Source organism: Cyprinus carpio, chromosome B7 (genome assembly GCF_018340385.1).
Source record: "Cyprinus carpio isolate SPL01 chromosome B7, ASM1834038v1, whole genome shotgun sequence".
NCBI lineage: Eukaryota > Metazoa > Chordata > Actinopteri > Cypriniformes > Cyprinidae > Cyprinus > Cyprinus carpio.
The window spans coordinates 43,269,953-43,295,497 of NC_056603.1; the positions used below are offsets into that span (position 1 = coordinate 43,269,953).

Sequence of the window (25,545 nt, forward strand, 5' to 3'; positions counted from 1 at the left end):
ACCAGCTTCGGTATAATGAATTTGCATTGGGTTAAATTTCATGGTTCTCGGAAACCATCTGTGCATCTGTGCTGGGAATAAGTGTGACCCAAACAGTTTTGACCAGATGCAAATTAATTTTTATGTATATTATATAATGGAAAACACAATAAGGAAGGAAATAAGATGTGTGGTATTGTTATGTTATAGAAACAGTGATGTGATGAAGGTTTATTTTTCATTTGTTTGTTTATTTTTTTTTTGTTGTGGGTCAGGTAAATGCTTCTCTAAGCTCAGGAAGAGGAAAATGACAGCTGGCCTGTTACAGACCCATTATAGGGGTCCTTATAATCAGCAGTGTGATTATTCAGCTTTCTCAGCTTGTTACTTTCTGAAACGCTTTCATCGTCTCTTCGTTTCCATGGTGAAAATGGATAGAATGTGCAGAAAATCATCAGATTAGTGCCCAATTTAAAAATTTAGCTGCATGGTGTAAATTGATGGGGGACTTTGTTAATTGCATTACTGGGCATTTATTAAACACTTTTGCTAAATGCATTACTGTGTGCCTCCCTATTTAGATGCACTGATCATTTTTACATAGTTATATTGGTTAAAAGCCACAGTAGATGAGCTGATATAGGTATGTTTTGTCCATCATTTCAGGACCAGGCATAGATTTACCAGTAGGGTAGCTTGGGAAGGATTTTATCTCTGACTTAAATTGTCACAAAAATCCTGATTGGATTCAGTCATTGCTGCTAAATTGTACATGGTCAAAGTAATAGCAGTTATAATTTACATTGAAATGTTACAGATGAAGCACATTTACTGTATGTCAGTGAGTACTACATTATACAACAGTGTTGCACATTTGGGAAAAAAATTATTTGGATTGTGGTAACTTAAACTAATCAAACTACAAAACAAAATGATAATTAAAAGTGAAATTTCTGAAACTCTGTTGGGGGCCCCAAACTTTAACAGGCATATTGAAAATAGCAAGGCTATAACAAATAAATGAAATGGCCTGTGTGCTTTATATTGAATATGGTGTTACAGTTGTGTCCAGCGAGTCATTCAAATTAAACTCTTTTAAGATCACATTTGTGATAATTGGAAGCCAAGTGACCATGCAAGATTTGTTATTTGATGTATCTTGAAGACACAATTTGGATGGAGAAAGGAAAGATTATTCCGGTCGCTGAGGTACAGCGACAATGAAAATTCAGGAAAGTGATCTTATGCCTCTTTGTTTTTGTACCATGAGGCCCCTCTCACTTACTGACAGCAGACTTCTGGAGAGAGCATAAACTTATAAACATGAGTGTAAGACAGTGTTGACATGTATACTAGGCAAGTCAAGATCTGTGCACCTGCTGTGGGGCTGTCAGGATGAAACAAGGAGTTGGAATGGTAAAAAAAAATCCATGTGCCAGAATGATTGTCTCCAGCAATGTTGTGTAAATTTAGAAAAGAGGCGGGCCACGCACCGAACCCTGTGGAACCCCAGAGGTTGGTTGATGTGGCTGTGACTCTCTTTCCTCCAAAGATACCCTGAAAGATCTACCAGTGACGTAGATCTCAAGCCAGTGGGGTGAAGTTCCCCTGATGCCCAATGGACTGGATAATCTAGTGATTTACTGTATTATAGGCAGCAGACAGTTCCAGTGAAATTAGGACAGATTATCTGGAGGCATCTCTTACCAACACAGGGCTTTAGTGACAGATAGCATATTTTCTGTGGTGTCTATGTTAAATGATTTATAGAAAACCTGTTGTTTTGTGAAGAACTCTGCTTGGTTGGATGGTCTGTGCGTTTGTGTGTGTATATATGTGTGTGTGTGTGGATGGGTGTGTAATAACTCTTTGAATGAAGTAAGCAAGTTTTCATGCTTGTTTGTTTGTGCATGTGTAGGTTTATGCAATCTCTTACACGATCCCTGCCTCTATATATGACTTTAGCATGGATTTTCTCAGTTGCGTTGATAGTCAAGGGTGTGGTTCAGGAGAAGGCTTATATTCTAAGATAGTCTTAACTTGTTTTTAATAGACAATGATTATCTTTTAGTTGCTCAAGCTGGTAAAGCTGGATGCTGCTGCAGCTAGACCAACATGATGAACATAAATAGGAAGAAGACAATCTGTTTACTATCACTGGCCTCAGAGTAATCTAAAAGGTTTTAAAATAAGACGAGCTACAAGCAACTAAATAAAATCAAGATGATTTAATTCACCCACAAACCTCTGGAATTCTACAATTTAATATGTTTTGTTGAATTAATGGTTTATTACACTTAATTTCATCATGTTTTCTTGGGACGTGGAGTCCAAAAAAGTTTGGGAACTGCTGTTATTTATACTTTGACAGTTGTTCATTGAACTTGTGTTTAAATATAGCAACAACCAGAGGCATAATCAATAAACTGTAATAACCAAATGCAGACTGATTATTGTTGTTAGTGTAATGTATTGATTGGACGAAGTTCATCAGTCTTGATCAGTAGGAATGTAAACATGAAGGCCGTGAAGCCTAATGTACTCTGTAAAAACTCACTGGTTTTATATATACAGAGTGTATATAAAAACACTGTACATATAAAAACTCTGTAAAAACCTTATAATAAAGAGCTATTTCTACATTATTTAAAGGGTTAGTTCAGCCAAAAATGAAAATGATGTCATTAATGACTCACCCTCATGTCGTTCCAAACCCGTAAGACCTCCGTTCATCTTCGGAAACACAGTTTAAGATATTTTAGATTTAGTCCTGAGAGCTTTCAGTCCCTCCATTGAAAATGTTATACGGTATACTGTCCACGTCCAGAAAGGTAAATAAAATCATCATCAAAGTAGTCCGTGTGACAAAAAGAAGGGTCCGTTAGAATGTTATTGAAGCATTGAATACATATTTTTGGCTCCAAAAATAACAGAAAATTACGACTTTATTCAGCATTTTCTTCTCGTCCGGGTCTGTTGTGTTGCGCGTTCACAACACTGCAGTACGCCGCTGACATACGACGCTGCTGACGTGTTTTCTTTGTTATCGGGCGCACCAGAGAACACGTCAGCAGCGTCGTACATCAACAGTCACAGCAGTCGCGTTCACAACAGGCCCGGAAGAGAAGAAAATGATGAATTCAGACTCTTCCGGGTCTGAAAACAGAAAACAGACTCTTCCGGGCCTGTTGTGAACGCGACTGCTGTGACTGTTGATGTACGACGCTGCTGACGTGTTCTCTGGTGCGCCCGGCAGAGAAGAAAATGCTGAATAAAGTCATAATTTTTGTTATTTTTGGAGCAAAATGTATTTTCAATGCTTCAGTAAATTCTAACGGACCCTCTGATGTCACATGGAATACTTTGATGATGTTTTTATTAACTTTCTGGACCGTGGACAGTATACCGTACATACATTTTCAATGGAGGGTCAGAAAGCTCTCGGACTAAATCTAAAATATCTTAAACTGTGTCCCGAAGATGAACGGAGGTCTTACGGGTTTGGAACGACATGAGGGTGAGTCATTAATGACATCATTTTCATTTTTGGCTGAACTAACCCTTTAACCCATGAAAATAGTTTTGCTGGTACAAATTAATGTACAGTATTTAGGCTGATTCAGTGATGCTAAACAATATGTTTGACTTGAATAAAAACGTTAACTTAGATGTAAAAGTTAATTTAGATGTAATTTTTTTTTTTTCAGTGTCAGTTTACTTGCAGTTATCAAAAGGTTATTTAAATCCAGAAATATTATTTTTTCAAACATTTAACAGCAAGTAGCATATGTAAGCAGTTTGATTTATAATGAGATACTTTTTCTAATAGGCCTATAACAAATATTTTTTTTGCGCATCCCAGACCGTGGGTCCAGCTAATATCCCAGCTTTCATTTGATGTCTCATTCAACATCCTTTTAACCAATTTGGTCTTCCTCCAATCCATAACTTTTTCATTGAAATAAACTAAGTGCAACCAAAAGTCAACTACTTACATTCACCAACACATAACAGTGAGGTAATGAAGCACTTTATCATGAAATTAATGATAGCAATCGTTTCATTTATTAATTAGCCAGTCGTCTTGAACAGAAGCACTGCTCTGGAGTGTCAACGCTGGTGTCGGATTAGATGGTACAGTGTTTGTGAATGAACGGTTTTGGTCTGGCAGCGTGACTCTGTGTGGGGCCAGCAGGTTCAAGAACATGACATATGAAACTATATTAGAGTGCACACATGATTTATTTAGCTCAACCCACCAGAGCCATGACGCCCACCACTTGTTCAATCACAGATCTGTCTTTAATCAGCTCTATCTCTCTATCACTGCTCTTGACAGATGTAATCTCTTCTCTCAAACGAGTGGATTTTAAATGTGTTGTTGTGCTTTGTAATTATCAGGTTGCATTATTAATGCATCCATGGAAACTCATGCAACGTTCATAAGAGGCCCCGAAAAGCTTTCACGCGGATACAGCTAAATGTTTTCACGCTCCGTCGACAAATCCATCATTTGTCTCAGCAACTGTTTGACAATAACAATGTTTACCCCATCATTTTTCTCTCCACTTCTTTGTCTCTTTCTCTCAGTATGGAAAGGTTCTGCGATACAGCGACCCGTCTGTGATCTTTGTCTTCCTCTCCGGCGAATCTGGCAGTCGCCTGTAGGGGCCTCATCTACTTCCTGCTCCACCTGCCTCATGTGCTTTGCTACGCCTGGAGGGACGTCCTGGCGTGAGACATTCAACACACCTCTGCAGCAGCCCGGAGGACTTGTGTCCTGATACATCTAATCATCAGATGTTGAAAGTACATCCGAATGTGTGCTTTATTGTGTTGAATGCCTGCTTGTAGTGTACTTTGAATCTTAAAAAGTGCATTCTTAAAAAATAATATAATGTTTATGAAATAAAAGGCCACTTAAGTGACTTAAAGAGAGACGTTTTCATGACTTAAGTACATAAAAAAAGAGAGAGACCTTTGTAGTAATGTCAAATTTGAAATACATTTAAATCATTGTTTTAATAATCTTTTGTCATGCTTTAAAGAAGTACACTTATTTTGATGTGTTGACATTTGACTAAAATTATCATTTTAACTGTAGTGGGTTATCCGGTGTTACAAGTAATATATTTTAAATGTACTAATATGCAGTTTCATCATTGCAAATGTTTAATTGCAAATATTTATATACACTTTAGCTGTATATCAAAGACAATGCAATTAAAATATGAAAGTACAATAAAATGAAATTAAATTTCATATAAAGATGTAAGTGGGTCAAAATTGCTCTAAAGTTGCATTAAATGTAAATTTAAACTATAAAGCATTTTCATGTAATTGCATTTACCATTCAATAAAGTGTCTGAAAACACTACATTCAGTTCACACTTATAAATATATGTATTTTAAAGTACATTATAAAAAAAATCCATGACGTACACATTTCCACAGAAATTAATAAATGCTTGTCAGTACATTCAGAAGTACTTTAACCATATTTCAAAGACAATGGAAGTAATTATGGAACTACGTATAAAGATGTACTTAAGTCCTACTTAAGTGGGTCAAAACCCTCTAAAGTTCAGCTAACTGCATATAATATTAAGTTAAATTATAATGTATTTTCATTTAATAGCAATTAAAAAATATGCTTATGTGTGTGTCTTTTTTGCCACCCCCCCCCCCCCCAAAAAAAAAAAAAAAAAAAAACTTAACAAGAAAGAGAGAAAATAAAAAAACAATAGCAAAGTATAAATAAATGTATACACAACAAAGCCCAAGATCTGCACAAGATCCTGAAACAAAAGAGAATAAAAATGTGTACTTCTTTCTTTAACAAGAATGTGCAGAGTTAGAAGTGAGGAGAGAAGAGAATGTGTTATTTGACCTGTGCGTTCATGTAATGCATGACTTACTCACACAGACTGAATGAAGCGCTCAGATTCAGATCTTCTCTAGAGGAGATCCTCCATTCATCTCCAGTGAGGATGTACATTAGTGTGAGAGAGAGAGCGATAGTGATGATCCGCACCTGAAGAGAAGAGCGCTGAATGGGCACTTTTGCCCTTTGAGAAAGAGAAAGACCAACTAGATGACTTACAGCCGCACTTCCGTCATTGTGACCAATCAGAGTGACCTTTATCTCACGCGAAGAGATTCGCTCTATTCAGCAGTGTCTTACTCTTATCTGAGTGTGTGTGTGTGTGTGTGTGTGTGTGTGTGTGTGTGTGTGTGTGTGTGTGTGTGTGTATGAGTGTGTGTGAGTGTCTTGGCATTCAGGCGCCACTGTCTAGTCCAGATGAATGAGCCTGCAGACCCATTAATGTGAGCCGTACCGTCCTGCCCACACACAAACACTGTTTACTTTGAAATCGTGGATTGCAGTAATGCCCTTGTTTTGATCTCATATTCATAAAATGTAAAATAAGAATGCACACAGGAGAGAAAAATTTACATTTATATTAATGGCATGGATCAGGCATGCATCTGACCTCTCTGTCTCCGTCCCAACAGAGTCTGTTGTCATGTGTGGCGTTCGGATACGGCTGTGAGAATTTCTCCCGTTATGAAGAGCAGGGCATCGGCATTCAGTGGAGCAACATCTGGGTCAGTCCGCAGGAGAACGTGACTCCGTCATCGTCTCTGTCTGCATGATGCTGTTCAACACACTCATTTACTGGATACTCACCAGGTACATCGAGAATGTCTGTCCGGGTACAGCTGTCTGAAAACACAGAAGCACCTTGAAAACATACAACAACATACATACAAAAGATTTTGAAAAAAAAAAACAGCAATATTATGAATAATGATTAATATTTCTATGTGATTATATTTTAATATGTAATGTATTCATATGATGCAAAGCTGAATTTTCAGCAGCATTACTCCAGTTTTCGTTGTCATTTCAGAAATATTGCGTATTATTATTATTTTATTTTATTTTATGATTTTATTTTTATTTGTTTATATTTTTTTTTTCAAGATTTTGTGTTAATAAAAATTCCAAAAGAACATAAAAAAAAATAACATGTATCACGGTTTACACAAACATATCGGGCAGCACAACTGTTTTCAACATTGATAATAATCAGAAATGTTTCCTGAGCAGCAAATCAGAATATTAGAATGATTTCTGAAGGATCATGTGACACTGAAGACTGGAGTAATGATGCTGAAAATTCAGCTGCGCATCACAGAAATACATTTTAACAGTTCTTCACATAGAAAACAGTTATTTTAAATTTTAATAATATTTCACAATCTTATTGTTTTTACTGTATTTTTTGACAAATTAATGCAGCAGAAGAGACTTCCTTTAAAAGCATTAACAAATATTGCCAACCCCTTACTTCTGAGCAGTAGTGTGTATTAGTAGAAATAGTCTGGCTCATTTTAAAGACTAGAAGTGAATTGCAGATGTTATCTAGTTCACACCAAGAGTGAAAAGAAATAGCAATCCAGCTCTTCACATCCGAGACACAAAATTCTGTGGTTTAATTCAAGATACCATCCATCTGATAACGTGACATACTGTAATGCAGTGTTAAAAGGAAAGTGTGATATAGGAGTATATTATAATATAATGACAATAATAAAGGAGTAAAGCTGCTGTAATAAAAAGGTGCTTCACAGATAACACTTATAACTTTTTTCCTGGTGTGAAAAGGTTTCAATTTTCAAGTCCTGATCATGAGAAATATTGAGTTCCATTATGAATTTGTGAATTCTGAGATCAGAAAATGGTATTAAAACTGAAGTTTTAATGTATAATTCAGACAAGTCAAGTGTATTTCTATAGCACTTTTCACATTATTTCAAAGCAGTTTTACATAAAACCATGATTAATGATCTTAATATTCCTAATATGCCTCACAGTTGCATTTAGTAGACTAGAGCTGGATGGTAATACAGTGACATTTTACGACGATACAAGTAATCAAACAGTTGAGATTTGTTATATAGTGTATATAGTTGACGTCAAAAGTTTACACCCCCCTTTCAGAATCTGCACAATGTTAATTATTTTACCAAAGTTAGAGGGATCATACAAAATTCATGTTATTTTTTTTTATCTAGTACTGACCTGAATAAGATATTTCACATAAAAGATGAATAGTCCACAAGAGAAATAATAGTTACATTTATTAAAAATAACCCCATTCAAAAGTTACATTTACTTCTGTAAAACTTTTACAGAAGGTTTACATGCTCACTGATGCTCCATGATTTTGAAGATCAGGTACTTTGTCTTCTGGGAAACATGCAACTACCTTCCGTAGCCTCTGAAGGGCAGTACTAAATGGGGGGGGGGGGGGGGGGGTGCATGGTTTTATCTTCTGGAGCATCAGTGAGTGTTTGAACCTTCTGTAATAGTTGCATTTAAGTCCCTCAGTTGTCCTCATTGTGAAAAGATGCATCTCAAAATCATACAGCCATTTTTGAAAAGGGTTCAAATACACAAAAATGCTTTTGTGGGAGCATTGTGGGAGCACAAAATCATTTGTGGGAGCTGAAGGATTTTTCTGAAGAACAGCAGGCAGTTTAACTGTTCAGGACAAAAAAAGAAAAAAATACGGGAACGGGAACGGGATCGGGATCGTTTTTAGAAATGCAACTATTATTTGCTCTTGTGGACTATGTAAACATCTTTTATGTGAAATATCTTATTTAGGTCTGTTCTAAATAAACAATAACATGCATTTTGTATGATCCCTCTTGTTTTGGTGAAATAATTAACATTTTGCAGATTCTGAAAGGGGGGTGTAAACTTTTGATCTCAACTGTGTCGCTTCACATGACTGAACTGTATGCATGCAGATAAAGCAGGAATTGCTTAAACACGTTCGTGTCTTTATTTAGGTCAGTATGGCATCCCAAAACCCTGGTATTTTCTCTTCACATCCTCGTACTGGTGTGGCACTCCAGTGGGATCTGATGCCCAACCCGACCTGATCCACGAGCTGGAGAATCAGAACGGTACGAACACACACACACACACACACACACACACACATACACACAACATGCAGATCTGAACAGACATCAGAATCCAGCTGAATGAACACAAGTGCTGCAGGAAAGCCTCTGCCTGGGATGAAGCCTGGAGTTTGAATCAGAAACCTGGTGAAGGTCTATAAGACGGGAAATAAACTGGCCGTGGATGGACTCAGTCTGGACTTCTATCAGGATCACATCACCTCATTTTTAGGACACAACAGAGCCAGAAAAAAAAACCACTACCATGTGGGTTTCAGACACTCTTACAAGTGTTTCATACACCTTGAGCGATGGCCATAGACAAAAAACAAACAAACAAACAAACAAAAAAACACTAGATGTTTGGCCCTGGCAGAGATGAGTTTTTTTGGCTGAATGTTTTTGGGACTTGAAATGTCAGTCCGGTTTATGTCGCAGAGTTTTCCCAATTGCTTTAAAGCCAAATGTTGTGATGATGAAGTATAGTCTGCATATTAAAGCGTTTCTTATTGCTTATCTACTCAGAAATCATTTTTTACATCACTATTCTGTGTCATTTGATGTTACAAGGCTTGTGCTCAAGACAGAGAAGTTTTTAATAATATTAAATGCTAATGTTAAAAAATGTATGATAATAATAATAATAATTAAATCTAGATTATTAGTAGCCCAGAAAATATTTGGACATGCATTGAGATATACCTGAAAATTATTAGACAAAAAAAAAAAAAAAAAAATTAACCTAAACTAACTAAATAAATACAATTGGATTTATTACCTTCAACTACAGCTATAAAGTAAAAATGCTTAAAATAAAACTGAAATAAAAATAATGAAATAAATATTTAAATTATAAAAATATGAATGTAAAAAAGAAGATAAAAACCACATAACAAAATGACTACAATTGAAAAAAAAAAAAAAAAAATTGCATGTCAGAAATGTTTTGCAGTTTTTGTCTATGCATAGTTTAAACAACAAAACATATTAGACATAAAAATACCTCATTTTTATTAGATACAAAATATTAAAGTAAATTCTAAACAAATGATGCTGGACTAATGTTTCTGAGCCACTTTTAAATCATTTAAGCCACTTGTCTCATGGTCAGAAAAACAGCAGAAAAAAAAACACACAATTCATCACATTTACTATAGCACAAAGTTTACAAAACTCTTGTCATTTCAATTTGAACAATATATTTGCATCAGACTTCATTATGGGAAATGTTTTAGTTGAAAGGGATATTTCTTTATATATATATATATATATATATATATATATATATATATATATAATATATATATATATATATAATTTTTTATTTGTTATGGGTATTTTTTTAGTTGAAAGGGATATTTCTATTTTTCAATTGTAGCTTAAGTGTCCAAATACATTTTTGGGGCCACTTTATATATCATACACAAACCTACTACAGTTCAGATCTAAATACTGCAAAGTAAAAAAGAGGCATGCGCTGTCTCAACATAAAATCTGCTGTACATTAAACACTCATAAGTTCATGCATGGTGTTGTTTATTTTCATTTATTTGTGTAATATTTTCTTGTTCACCAGGCCGATACTGACGGGTCTTTTCGCTCCCACCTTCGGTGCCTGGGAATGTGTCCACAACACAATATCCTCTTCAACAAGTAAAATCTTGTCCTGTCTTTCACCATAATCTTAGGAGGCAAATTAATTGAGTTTTTTTTTTGTGGATGTTATTAATAATGAATCTTATGTTGTTGGAATATTATGAGAAGGTTTTTTGGCGGATTATGAAAGCCTAGTGAGATGAGTAACAATTCAGCAGACACAGCAGGTGAGAGCAGTTCAGCTCAGGTCTTCTCAAGGAAGACAGCAGTTCAACTCGAAAGCGTCAAAATGTTCTTTCAAAACAAATACTCAAAAGCTCGAGGTAATCACAGTTCAACTCAAAAATGGTTTTACATGTAAAAAATATTTCAGAGCTGCAGGCAATGACAGTTCAGTTCAGCTCACAAACTATTAATAATGATTTGTTAACTGAATTAAAGCTGAAATAAAACACAAATAATAGACTTAAATGAAAATTAGAAATGTTCCTTTGAAAACTAATTTAAATGAGTTGAAGTACTAAAATAATATAAAGGAATAAAAAACTAAATAAAGTAAAAATAGTACAGTAGTACAGGAAAATACGGTGGCCGAGGGGGCTCAACGCGCTGCAACTTAAGAAAACACATGCAAATTGAAAAAACACCAGCAAATCCTCACAACACATGCAAATTAAGAAACAATTAAAGAAGCATTGCAATTTTTTTCATTAACCTTGAAATTATGTTTAGTTGAGGATATTAAAGTTAGCCATCTTATATAGTAACGTTTCACAGTTAATCGTGTACTTATTCAGCTTATTTAGGCTAATAATATCCAAAAGACAAAGGAATCATGCAATCAGGGTGTTTTAAAAAAAAACCTCACCTTTCAGTTCACTAACAGCTCAACTGACCAGTAGCCACTGCACAATAAGCAAATCCCAGCCGGGTCCAACACTTTTTTGGGTCCCCTTGAAACATTTCCATTGTGGTCAGTGTTATTTGCAGCGCGTTTCTTAATTTGCATGTGTTGTGAGGATTTGCAGCGTTTCTTAATTTGCATGTGTTGTGAGGATTTGCATTGCGATTCTTAATTTGCATGTGTTGTGAGGATTTGCAGCGCGTTTATTAATTACAAAAGCACATCAAATTACTAAAATTTAAATGAAAAAAAAAAGATTATTATCTGACCTAATGAAATCATCACATGGCACAGCTGATTGGTTTTCTCCTGTATCAGTAGCCAATGAGCTCAATATTCAAATACCTGGCTTTTGTTTGCTGTAACAGTCCACAGTGCACTTCAGAAACTCTCCTCCTTCCCCAGCTCCACCTGTATAGGTGGATATATATATTACCTGGCTTTTGTTTGCTGTAACAGTCCACAGTGCACTCCACCTGTATAGGTGCAAATAGATGATGAAGAAACTGCACATCTGGAATAAGAGGAATGGTAATTCACATGGTTATGGATGTCAGAAAGAGATCAAAGATGACAGTTGTTACACATTTGAATAAAGAATGAGACACTGAATCTCACTCTCAGCCACATGAGCTTGGACAGTTTCTTTGTCATGGATCTGCTGCAGAAATATGACAGCACTTTTCATCTCAGTCCAGACATCATGGTGATCAATGGTGTCAAAGCTTCTGGCAGGTCAATGAAAGCAATGAGGCGGTCTGTATTCTGTCCCTGCGTCTGTCAGCGGCAGGTGCTCTGCGGGAAGTAAGGGGTTAAAGCGCTGGAGCAGAACATCATGACTCTCTCAGAAGCTTGTCTGAGAGGCCACAACTGTTTCCAACTGTCACACTTTCTCTTATGAATTGTGACAGTGCTCTTTCCAGTTTTGAGCAATGATTTGGTTCCAACATGCTGTAAAGGTGAGGCCCGCGGTCTTTGGCAGTCTTATACTGCTTCTGGAGTGCCAACATCAGCTCTGACCTGCTCCAACAGAATTAAACTTCTCAAAACATTCAGAAAACATTCATAAATAATGTTTTCATACCTTAATGAAACATTAGCAAAACTTTAACACAAATAACAACTGACAATGAAGTGAGGAAATAAAGGAATTTAAGCATATGCAGATAACAAACCAAAGTCCCATGATAAGGAAACGGCTTATCATAAATTTAAGATGGCACCAATAGCTTGTAACACTCCAAAGAGAAAGAAAAACTTAAAATCACATCATATGCCCCCTTTAATGCACTGTTTATTTGATTTGTGTCTTTGTTCTGTTTGATTCTGGTTTTGTTCTGTATTTATTTATCTTGTTGTTTGTAATTAGTTTCTTTTTTTGCTTACTTGAGAAGCTGAGATGTCAGTGTAAAACTCTCTCAAAGTGCAAGCTTGTTAAATCAAAATATTACACGTTCAATTTATAATTTATTTCACGTCCTGCAGTCCTCTGGGGACTGAACTCGCATATTCAGCCCATTTCAGCTGGATCGCGCGTGTAATTAGAGAGCAACTGATGATTATTTGATTAGTGCAGCCGATTATTGTCTGATTAATAATTTAGGAAAATGAAATGATGTGTACTAGTGCTGTTAATTGGGCCGAGAGTGGCACACACACACACACACAAACACTCATACACAATTTGAATAAGGATTTTTTAGCATTTGCTGTGTGATTTAAAGTGTTTATGTCCACAGGTGGTGAATAGTAGACTAACATTCAGATATAATTAAGATGTTTTTGTTGTTGTTGTTGTTGTTGTTGTTGTTTTGTTGTTGTTTTTTTGAAAGAAGTCTCTTCTGCTCACCAAGGCTGCATTCATTTGATTAAAAATATAGTAAAAGCTGTAATATTGTGAAATATTATTACAATTTCAAATATCTGGTTTCCATTTGAATATATTTGGTGAAATATAATTTATTCCTGTGATCAGAGCTGAATTTTCAGCATCATTACTCCAGTCTTCAGTGTCACATGATCTTCAAAAATCATTCTAATATGCTGATTTGCTGCTCAAGAAACATTTCTGATTATTATCAATGTTGAAAACCGTTAAGCTGCTCAATATTTTTGTGGAAACGTGATACATTGTATTTTTTAGGATTCACAGATGAATAGAACGTTCAGAAGAACAACATTTATTTGAAATAGAACACTTGTAACATTATACATGTCTTTACTGTCACTTTTGATCGATTTAATGTTTCCTTTATAAAAAAAATAAAATCCCGACCCCTAACTCTTGAACATTCCTAGCTAACAAAAGGAAATGTTCTGAGAACATTTTATCAACATTCCCATTATTAAAAAGTTATTTCTCTGAACATTCTAAATGGCCACTTTTTACATTTTTTGAATTGAAAAAGGAAACGTTACTTGCTGTGTTTAGAACAGTCTGAAACAAGTAGTTAGTAATGTTTAAAAAAATGTTAGATGAACATTGTGCTAATGTTTTGAGAACCAGATAACTTTATATGAACAATACATTAGTGTAGCTGGGGGAACATTCATACGCAGCTCAGAGAAACTTTTACAAAGCATTCAGAGAATGTTCCTGTCAGCTGGGTTACTGTAATTTAATATGTGAATGAATGAATGAATGAATGAATGAATGAATGAATGAATGTGTTTCACACAGTGCTGATGAAGCCACTGTTGCGTTATAAAGGTCTGTTCTGACTTCACAAAAACGGTACAATTTTAGCATTTATTAAAAACTACTACTTTTTCTTTTTCTTTTTCCTTTTTTTGAATACTTAAATCCCATATTTTAGAAGAGCGTAGATATTCAAGCTCTTTTTGTAAAATGTATTGAACAGTAATGGAGATGTGTTGGACCTGTTAAGTTTTTAGATTTTAAAGCATTGCTAATGTGAGACATTTACATTTAAACACCATATTGATGTATTGTGTTCCATTCTACTAAGTCTTTACAGTATTATTATTATTATTATTATTGTTGTTGTTGTTGTTGTTGTTGTTGTTGTTATTTTTGGTACAAACCCTGTTGGCTATATGCAACTCTCCAACAAACAAGTTTTCCAGTTCACAGCTTAAGAGTTTTTATAGTCATTGTGTCCAGCGCTAGCGTCTCTCAATATAAACGCCAGGTTTGAAGCGTTTGGGAAGCGCAGATGCATGATATTTCATGATATTTCTGCTCTCGGCAAGTCAAAGGACAGACGCCTTGAACTCCCACAGCCTCGTCACACAGGCAGAGCAGAAATAATGCAGGCGCTGAGCCCCGCGGGTGTCTGGCTTCAGCGGGAGCTCCGGCGAATACAAAACACGGGAAACTTTTCTATACAGAATGAGATATAAAAGCACCTATATATAGAGTGTGCTGTTTTCTAGTGCACCTGCACTTCAAACGCACCCCGTCCCATTCAGATGAGCTTCAGAAATGCACGCTCTCTGCTGAACTTTGATGGTTTTTCTCGCACCCACGAGCGCTGAACGTGTGGTCGTTTGATGTCTGTGTCTCTTGCAGGTCGTACCATCATTCTGGACGCATCACATGGATGAAGCAAATATCCTGGGCGATCATATCGCCATCATCGTCTGCCGCTGCAGCTCCTGCTCTTCCTGAAGAAAACCTACGGCAGAGGTTCTTCTGAAATATATACAGGCATGTACAAAAACTTTTACTTTGGATTAATCGCTATTAATCATTTGACAGCACTAACACACACACACACACACACACACACACACACACGCACACACACACACACACACACACACACACACAAACACACACACACAAACACACACATTATTTTCCACATACTGTACATTATTGTTTCTCCTCTATGTCCCGCCTTCTGAAAGTGTCAATTTTTACAAAGTTCATCGATCTAAAAAGCGAGGTGTGCTGTGATTGGCCAGCTATCCAGCACGTTGTGATTGGCCGAATGCCTCCAGCGTCAAAAACATAAAACCCATTATAAACGTGATATAAACATGATTTCTAGTCGTGTTTTATTTTGGAAGGCAAAAACAAAGTAGTTTCGATTTCTCAACGGAACAGCGTCACACAGCCGTGGCCAGCTTGAGTGAGCGGAGAACGGTGCGTAGGGTGGGTTGTGGGAGGGGGCGTACCTTGGTCTTGCAGCAACCACATGTGACGACCCCGGGCTGGACTCCGCTTCGTCCACGGTGAAAGCTGATTCAGCGATCCACAGTGCAAAGTTGATGTATTTCCTCAGCGACCAGCACGGATCAGCTCCAGGCAAGACTGAGCGGATATCGTCCTCTTTTGGAAGGCCAAACAAAGTAGTTTCGCTTTCACAACCAAACACACAGCATCTATAAGACATGGTGGCAGCGGCAACAACAATACTACAATGAGAATAAAAGGTACACCTTCTTTCTTTGTGTGAACATTTAGGCAGCGTTATGCAAATCTTCCCACATAGTGATGTAGAGATGTGGGGGTGTCTCAACTTTTATAAAGAATATCTCTTTGGATTTGAGACTTTAGTCTTTGCAACTTCACAGATCTTCTTTATTCACCAAGAGCTTGTGACACTCCAAAGAGAAAGGAAAAATTTAAATCGCATCATATGACCCCTTTAAGAGCCAAAAATTAAACTTTATTGAGAGCCATTGGTTTTGAATTATATCCAACTCAAATATATAAACGTGCATTTTTTTAAAATCAACTTTCAATGAAAAATGAAATGAAGATATGTTTCAAAACCACTTTTATCAGTCCTGATTTGGCATCTTTGATTTACCATATTAAGGAATTACAAGATATGCACAATTTTTAAGCCTCAGAAGCAATTTGTTTAAAGGCACAGCTGTTCCTAGTATTTTACCTGGTAAATGTCGAAAACAGCTAAACAAACCTTATGCCCCATCCCTACCAGCAACTTTTTAATTTTGCATTCCATATTTCTTTGTGTGTGTGTGTGTGTCCGACAGCATGATAAATTCAGCGTGGATGAAGGAATTTGCAGTGACAGCATCAGCAGTCTGGACCCACCAGGTTCACAGCTCACTCGCTCTCTAATGAACACACACACAGTGTCATTATGCAACTGTATAAATGTATTTTTCTGTTCCTCCTGATCAGACGCAGCAGATCTGAGTCGACTGGTGCGGCGGCACGTGCCGGAGGCCGAGTTTCTGGAGGTCGTAGGTCAGGATCTGGTTTATGTGCAGCTACACATCCCTTTTTAAAGAGCTGGATCTGGAGAAGAGCGCTCTGGGCGTCATGAGCTACGGGATATCAGACACGAGTCAGGAGGAGGTACACCAATGGGTCACGTCGGTGACATTTACATGTGTGGCCCATATAGTTTCTACCACTTTACACTAATACATCTGTATCTGTTCACATTTGACTGTGATGAGCAGATGCATAGCTGCAGATATTTATCTCCTGGTCAAACTATTGATTTATTAAAACCGTTAAAGATCATATTCAATTGTGCATAACCTAATTAACATTCATGAGACAAGTCTTCCGTTCCCCATTCCACTATTTTACCATAAACACAGGAATTACATGGTATTTTCAGTTCACTTCAGCAAAAGGTTGATACCAAACAGACCAGCAAACCAGTCTGTTTAGTTGAATTTATTTAGAAATTTACAGAACTATCAAGGTTTTAATGCTCAGTGCCACAGATACACAAAAGAATTGTCATGTGTAGTGTCATTGCGCTGGGATAAATATTAAAGCTTAACATTAAAAGCATTTTATGCTCAACAAGGATGCATTTGTTGAGCAAAAATTGATCAGTAAAGTAAACAAAATACAGTGAAAACAGTAAAATTCTAAACATTATTATAATATAAAATAACTGTTTTCTATATGAAACTAGGTTCGAATGTAATTGATTGCTGTGATCAAAGCTGAATTTTCAGCATCATTACTCCAGTCTTCAGTGTCACATGATCCTACAGAAATCATTCTAATATGCTGATTTGCTGCTTAATAAACATTTCTGATTATTATCAATGTTGAAAACAGTTGTGTTGCCAAATATGCGGAAATTGTGGTGATACATTGTATTTTCAGGATTCTAAAAGTTCAAAAGAACATACTTTTTGGAAATAGAAAAATTGTGTAACATTATATTTTAGAATTTTTGGAAATAGAAAAATTGTGTAACATTATATTTTAGAATTTATTTACTGACATTTTAGCATGATCAATTTCATGCATCCTTGATGAAAGTATTAATATCCATTTCATTTTACACTTTAATATATTATAATTTAGAATTTATTTACTGGCATTTCTTTAATAATAGTAATACTAATATATATATATATATATAATATATATACCATATATAACATATATATATTATATATATATATATTTTTCAACAAGTTTATGCAAGATGTTTTTTTTTTATATAGTTTATACTTTATTGTTTCTGTTTTTACTAGCTGTATTTTAGGCTATTTTAGGGTTCCTCTCTTTAACTGTTGTGCATCTATGTAAATGTCCTCTCCACATATCAAATAAGCACCAGTTGTATTAGCCACCAATCCTTCAGAAACAGGCACTTTGTAAAGGTGTACTACATGGTGACAGTTTCATAATACAACTGCACTGAAATGTGCCACTCAAGCTGTTAAAATCAGACTGAAATAATCAGGGATCTTGTTAAAAATAAACCTCAACCTCTTGTTTATAACAGTGGGATCCTTTGGAAGGATATTCGGTCTATTTAAGGGCCTTACGGTTCTCAGATAAGAACAGGCTGCTCAAATAAGAGCTGAGATGAAGTGTTACAATTGTACTCTCCTGTCTCACCTCTGTGTGTGTGTGTGTGTGTGTGTGTGTGTGTGTGTGTGTGTGTGTGTGTGTGTGTGTGTGTGTGTGTGTGTGTGTGTGTGTGTGTGTGTGTGTGTGTGTGTGTGTGTGTGTGATTGTGTGTATACGCATGTTAATGCTCCCGCAGATAAGAACAGGCCAAATGAATAAGCTGAAAGTATCACACTCCTCCAGAATAACCTCTACTGTGTGTGTGTGTGTGTGTGTGTGTGTGTGTGTGTGCGTGTGTTAATGTCTCACAGATAAGAAAGGAACTCTTGAACAAAAGCGCAGAAGCAGCTCTAGGATATCAGGAATACAGACTTTCGGTTCAGCACTGAATGCAACTCTAAGCAGCTCTAGGATATCAGGAATACAGACTTTCGGTTCAGCAACTGAATGCATCTCTAAACATGTAATAGTAGGCTAGATGTAAGAGTGAGTCATCTGTAAACACTGTTGCTCATTCTTTTAGCAACCGATCTTTACTGTGGTAATCTAGCTTGGTACTGAATGCCATTGTGTAACAGTATTTTTCCAACAGTAATCACTGCTCTGTATTAATTATCCAGCATTCAACCTCCACTCCCCTTGGTTTGAAACAAGTAATGCGAAGGTTAATGTTGTGCTAGTTGACATCTAGGATTTAAGTCCGATTGCCTTTTAAATCTCTAAACATGTAATAGTAGGCTAGATGTAAGAGTGAGCTAAGTGTAGTGATAAGGCTGCTTTAATAATTATGCTTACTGTAAGCTGTAATAGTAAGGTGGCTGTAAAAGTGAGTCATCTGTAAATACTGTTGCACATTTTAGCTGTGATTTGGTATTTGATTTTGTTGTTCTGTGTTAATATTAATGGCTTTCATGTTAAACTGCATTTGTTCTAAAGAGTTTAATGCATCGAAGTATATATCCAGCATTCAACCTAAACTTGAATGTCGATAATACAAGTAATATAAATAATGTATGTGCCATTGACATCTATGATTTAAGTCCAATGCAATTTAAAACAGAACATAGGGAATATGAATAAGCGGCCTGATGGACATTATAAGTCAAGCACATGAGCACCTACCATGATGGTTCAGTGGATTTCAGTGGAACCTTGAATTTATTGGGAGTGCTTACATTTGTTATTGCAGACTTATCCAAACACTGCTGGTGGTACTTCGATACTACTTCTTATCATGAATCAAATCATACTATGAGACATACCTAAAGTATTGTAGAAACCCTAGTAGCAGTGAGGTGGCTGTAATAGCTAAGTCAGCTGAAATAGTTAAGGCAGCTGCAAAAATTAGGTACTGTAAATCTGTGGTAACAAAAATAATAATTGATGCATCTTTTATAGTTGACTGCAGTAGTTAAGGCAGGTGTATCAGTGAATCATTTGTAACAGTGAGGGTGCTGAACTAGTTGAGGCAGCTGTAACAATTAAGGTAACTATAACAACGAAATACTGTATCAGTGAGGTGGCTGAAACAGTGTGGCGGAGGTAACAACAAGGTAGCTGTAACAGTGTGGTGCCTAAAGTATTTGAGGCAAAAGTAATAGTTCAGTCAGCTGTAATAGTTAAGGTAGCTGTAACGGTGACTCAACTGTAACAGAATGGAAGATGTACCAGTGAAGGTGCTGAAGTATTTCAGGCATCTGTAACAGTGTGTTGGCTATAACAATGAAATACTATAACAGTAAGGTAACTGTAACAGTGTGGTAGCTACACTTAGGCAGATATAATACTTATGTCAACTATATTGGTTAAGGTAGATGTAACAGATTAGTAAAACTGAGGTGTCTGTAAAAGTAAGGCAGCTGTAACAGTGAGGTAGATGTAACAGTGAGGTGGCTGTAACAGTAAGGCAGCTGTAATAGTTGAGGTGGCTGTAACAGTGAGGAGGCTGTAATAGTTGAGGCGGCTGTAACAGTGAGGAGGCTGTAACATTAAGGTGTCTGTAACAGTGAGGCAGCTGTAATAGTTGAGGCGGCTGTAACAGTGAGGCAGCTGTAACAATAAGGCAACTTTAAAAGTGAGGCAGATGCAGCACTTGTGGCAGCTTTAGTAGTTAAGGTGGCTGTAACAGTGTGTCAGCTGTAATAGTTGAGTTAGCTGTCATATTTCAGACAGTAGCAATTAGGCACCATGTGAGACTGTTGTTTATCTTACACCATGTGTGTGAATGGCAAAGGGTTGTACGTCATCATTGGTTGGTCACTGATCAAACAGCAGTTTTTAGCTCTTTTTATCAAATGTTTCCATCATGCCCGCAGCTGAAGCTGAAGGGGAATCATCGCTCAGGTAAAACCATCAAACACATGAAATACCCTGTAAAGACCCTCTTTTCAAATATTTTCCTCCTTCAAGTCAACCTCTCTCTATTTTACAGTCAGTAGTTGTGAGAATTTAATCGGTTTAGGCTGGTCTGAGTTTCAGCGTGAATCCAAGCACAACTGTTTAGCACCAAATGCACTGGCCCATCAAAAACAAAGGCGCTTGTCTGTGAGCTCATTTAACAAAGCATGAGCTTATATCAGTTCAGTGATGTGTTCAAATGTGTTGAATATTTCCTACAATCCCTGCAGTTTTTAAACACACTTATAGCTAGTTGAGAATTAATCGGTGTATACAAGTAATTGCATGCAATGGACACCAAAATAAAATAAAATTAATAAAATATTCCAGCTACTAATTCTATCTGTTACTGCAGGGTTTCTGAAGGCTGTATGTACATTATATAATTACAAGCCATGTAACCTTCTCAGCTCTTGGTCAAATAGCCTCCATCACTATGCATATATATATATATATATATTTTTTTTTTCTGTATTGGTTGATGTTCGTCACCTTGGTTCTCTCAGAGGAAGATGTTCCATTGTTTTCTCCTTCATTATTCCTGATGTGTTCTCTGTCTCCGGCACATTTACATTTTCCTCAGTGTAAACAGAGAGTGTTTGAATTGGGTGTTTGAATTAATTGGACCATCACAGAGTGTAATTAATCAGCTGGAGTGAAGCCGTGTCGTCGACTCCTATGCAGCCTGTCTCTCCCTCACAGGTTTTGTGTGCACTGGATTCGCTCCGTCTGTCAGCGGAGGGATGGAATGAAAGGAGAACATTTGGAGAGATAGCAGAGTGGAAGAATAGAGAGAAATTAATTATGCTGGGAATGAAGGGTGACAGTGCCAGTTTTTGAAAGTGTTTAATTGAACCCTTTTACACATTTAACTAAGCCAACACAAGCACATGACACTCGTCTGCCAGAGAGAGAGAGAGAGAGAGAGAGGGGCAATGCACTAAAAGCTTGAGCCACTGTGACACGTGGTGTTTACGCATACAAACTTGCATCTTGTTCACTAATCACCCGCAATCCATGTACTTAAACAGCACTTCATCTCAATGAATTTAAATTTGAATTCTTTATTAGATTATTACTGATGCACAGTTAAACTCCCTTAAGTGCAGATGTATTGAAAATATTTGTGTGTGTGTGTGTGTGTGTCAGGTAGTGATGCCACCGTTCTCCGTGTGTTTGGCTCTCATCTTCTCACTGATTGTTCCCCGTTTGTTGAATATCCCAATCTGGAGCTTCGGCCCTGGATGTGTGGAGCTTCACAGAAAACCTTCTATAGGTAAACACATACACATAAAACTTGCTTAAATGTGACACCATATTATGTATGTATGTATTTATTTAGGGGTCAGTAACAAAATTTGAACCAAATTGGTAAAACTTTAAAATAATGCTTCATTTATTAACATAGGATAACTATGTAAGTTAACATGAACTATTAATGAGTTTTTATCTGTTATTTTTATTAATGGATCTGATCTTACGTGAAATAACAATGTTGTATTTTTATTAACTATTGTTAGCAAAGATGAATAAAAAATTGTAATTAATGAAATGCTCATTGTTAGTTAACTTTAACTTTAATGTTAACTAATGGTACAGTACCTTATTATAGCAATGTCATACCAAGAAGTTAACACCGTTGTTCAGAAATGATGCATTAAATTGATCAAAAGTATTAGTAAAGACATTTATAATGTTACAAAAGATTTATATTTTAAATAAATGCTGTTCTTTTAACTCTCTATTCATCAAAGAATCCTGAAAAATAAAATATATCACAGTTTCCACAAAAATATTCACGAGTCTTGTTTGTGTGTTGTAGTTTTGATGATCCTGGTGTAGATCAGGTGGAGAGAGTGACGTACGCTCTGCTCAGTTCACCAGAATTTGGGATGCGCTGCATGAGCACCAACCCCATACCGTAAGCATCACACACACACACACACACACACACACACACACACTGGTGACTGGCCACTGGCTGCAGTTGTGTACAATTGCCAGTTATGGTTTGCACATTGCTGATGCAACTTTATGCCAGAGACTTCCACTTGATTTTGTCCAACTGCAATTGTGTTAGCACTGTGGTTAAGAAAAGTGGTGACTATACGAGCCCTACTGTATCACATGTGATATGCAAATTTCTAAGGCCTCTAAATGATCAAAACTTAGCCGTTAAACCTGTTGCATACAATCTACTCCATGCCTTCTGTCATCTGATTGATAGTTAGGCTTTTTTTAGGAAGTGAAATGCCTTTAGTATCATTGCTCTGCTGTGAAATCTACTTGTTTTTTATGAAGTAAATATGATAACTTTGATATTGTTATTAATATTTCAAGATTAACACTAAATTACTTCCTTTTAACCAATAACACTTACGTTCATTTTAACTAATGCATTAAAACCCTCTTGTTGTGTTGCAGGTCAGTTTGACCCACACTCAATTTTCAAACTGCTTAAAATGCTGCTAAACTCTAAATTGTGAATTATGAAATTAAATTATGAAATTTAAGACTCAAAGTTTATACAAAATTCAGGACTCATCTTCTGAATCATCACAGGAGAGTTCATTGTTTGCGCGCGTACAAAATTCACTGCGTTTAATATGTGTGGATTGTCACACAGAGACTTGTTTTTGACCAGCTTCTCTGAACAGAAACTAATGAGCCATAAATAAAGGATCAACGGATTCACAGCAAAAGGAGCATTGTTCATCCAAGTGAAGACTGAACTCGTCACACACACATTCATTATGTATACATTTAGTCCGTAGCATCTCCTGAATCTCTCAGACTGAAGTTCTGTCGGAGTTTCAGCAGAATTGCAAATTACTCCTAAAGTTTAAACTTAGAAACACCTATGATTCTCACTCGGTAAACAAGCTTTCTTTGAGTATAAACTGCTGAAAACACACACACACACACACACACACACACACACACACACTCAGCTGACCCAGTTTGAAAACATTGACTCAAGTACTGGTTTTACTAAACTAAGGGGAAGAGTCCTACACACACAAACACGCACAGGAGATGTTTTGTTTTGAAACATAATCATGGATGTTTTTTGGATGATGGAGGCTGGATGAATCTTATCCGCTGCCTCGGGGTTTCAGATACATCAAATGCTGCTTTAATTAGACCAGCAGCAAACACACACACAAATACACACATGAAAACCCTAAAGGGTTAGGTGTGGAAAAAATCATTTCAAATCATTTTTTCTCCTGCTGTGTGTTAAAAAAAAAAAAAATATATATATATATATATATATATATATATATATATATAAACTGGTCTTCAGCCCAATTTATCAATTTTAATATTTTTACAATAAAATTATCTTCTTTATTTCATGTAATCTAGGTGTTTGGAAGGTCAGCATATATATATATATATATATACATATATATACATATATATATATATATATATATATATATATATATATATATATATATATATATATATATATATATATATATATATATATATATATATATATATATATGTATATATATATATTAAGCATTTGGGCAGTTAACAGCCATGAAATTTTCATGATTAAAAGTTAACATTTTTAGCTTTTCTGACTGGTTAGCTGTTTCTTTTCATCATGTTTAAATATTCCTACTAATGTAGTCTTTCAAAAAATATGAAGTTAAAATTGCTGTTTAGGCCACAGAGTATCATATAAGGTACATGAAGCTTTTGTGTCTCATATAGTCTGATATAGAGAGAATATGGGGGATTCTAAAAAAAACAAGCGTTCCTCTTCAAATATTACTAAAAATATCAGTTATTTAAATGCATACTAAAGATTTGACAGTAGAAAGACATGAGTTAAAGCATGAGTTTAAGGTGGATGTCTGTACAATTATACTAAAAGACCTTTTACTTTCTAAAAAAAGTCTAAACTATCAATCAGAGGACAGAAGGCTTGTAGCGGATTGTGTGTGAAAGGTTTAACAGCAAAGATTTGATTATGTTGATCACCTTGGAAATTTTTATATTAAATATGATACAGTAGGATTTATAGGGTTAAAAGATTATTTTAACAGAAAATAGAGAGCATTATGGTGTTCTGTTTTAATAAAGTAAAAAGAGAGAGAGAGAGAGAGAGAGAGAGAGCAAACAACTTTAGAAGACACTTCTAAAGACACTTCCATGGGAATTTTTCAAATTCACTGGGCAAAACACAAAGGTGTAGGTCCAGAAACAGACGAATGCTAATCTATCAACTATTCATCACAGTGATAAATATTCATTAAACTGCATCTGCAAGTTTTATAAGCTCTGGACTCAAATTCTCTCAATGCACTCCAAACTTTCTCCAAAAGCTAATTTACAGACTTTCAATTTAAACCTTCAAGAATTCTTTCTTGGTTGTTGATAGTAATCAATATGGAAGCCAGTTTCCTTTACTGAAGAATAATAATAATAATAATAATAATAATAATAATAATAATAAAAGGTTATGATGACTTTTTTCACAGAACTGTGAGATATAAACTCACAATTGCGAGTTATAAAGTCAGAATTGTTCGATTTAAAGTCACAATTGCAAGATAAAATTCTCACAATTGTGAGTTTTAATCCCACAATTTCTGTGAAAAAAAGTCAGAATTGCGAGTTTGTGTCACGCAGTTATGAGAAAAAAAAAAGGTCAGAATTGTGAGATAAAAAGTAGCAGTTTCCTTTTTTATTTTTTATTCATTGGCGGAAATGGGCTTCAAAAAATCAAAGACTGCTCGTGGTTTAAAAAGAAATATCCATTGACTTCCATAGTATGGGAAAAAAAATCAAAAAGTCAATGGCTGCCTGCAACTGTTTGGTTATCAACATGTTTGTGTTACCAATATCTTGCTTTGTGTTTTTAGTTTACAGAAGTCACATGATGTTTGTGTGAGAA

General features: G+C 35.9%; 1 pseudogene; it reads left to right on the forward strand.

The window, feature by feature from the left end:
- Positions 1-23,064, forward strand: part of LOC109055375 — a 96,137-nt pseudogene extending 73,073 nt beyond the window's left edge.
- The last annotated feature ends 2,481 nt before the right edge of the window (positions 23,065-25,545 follow it).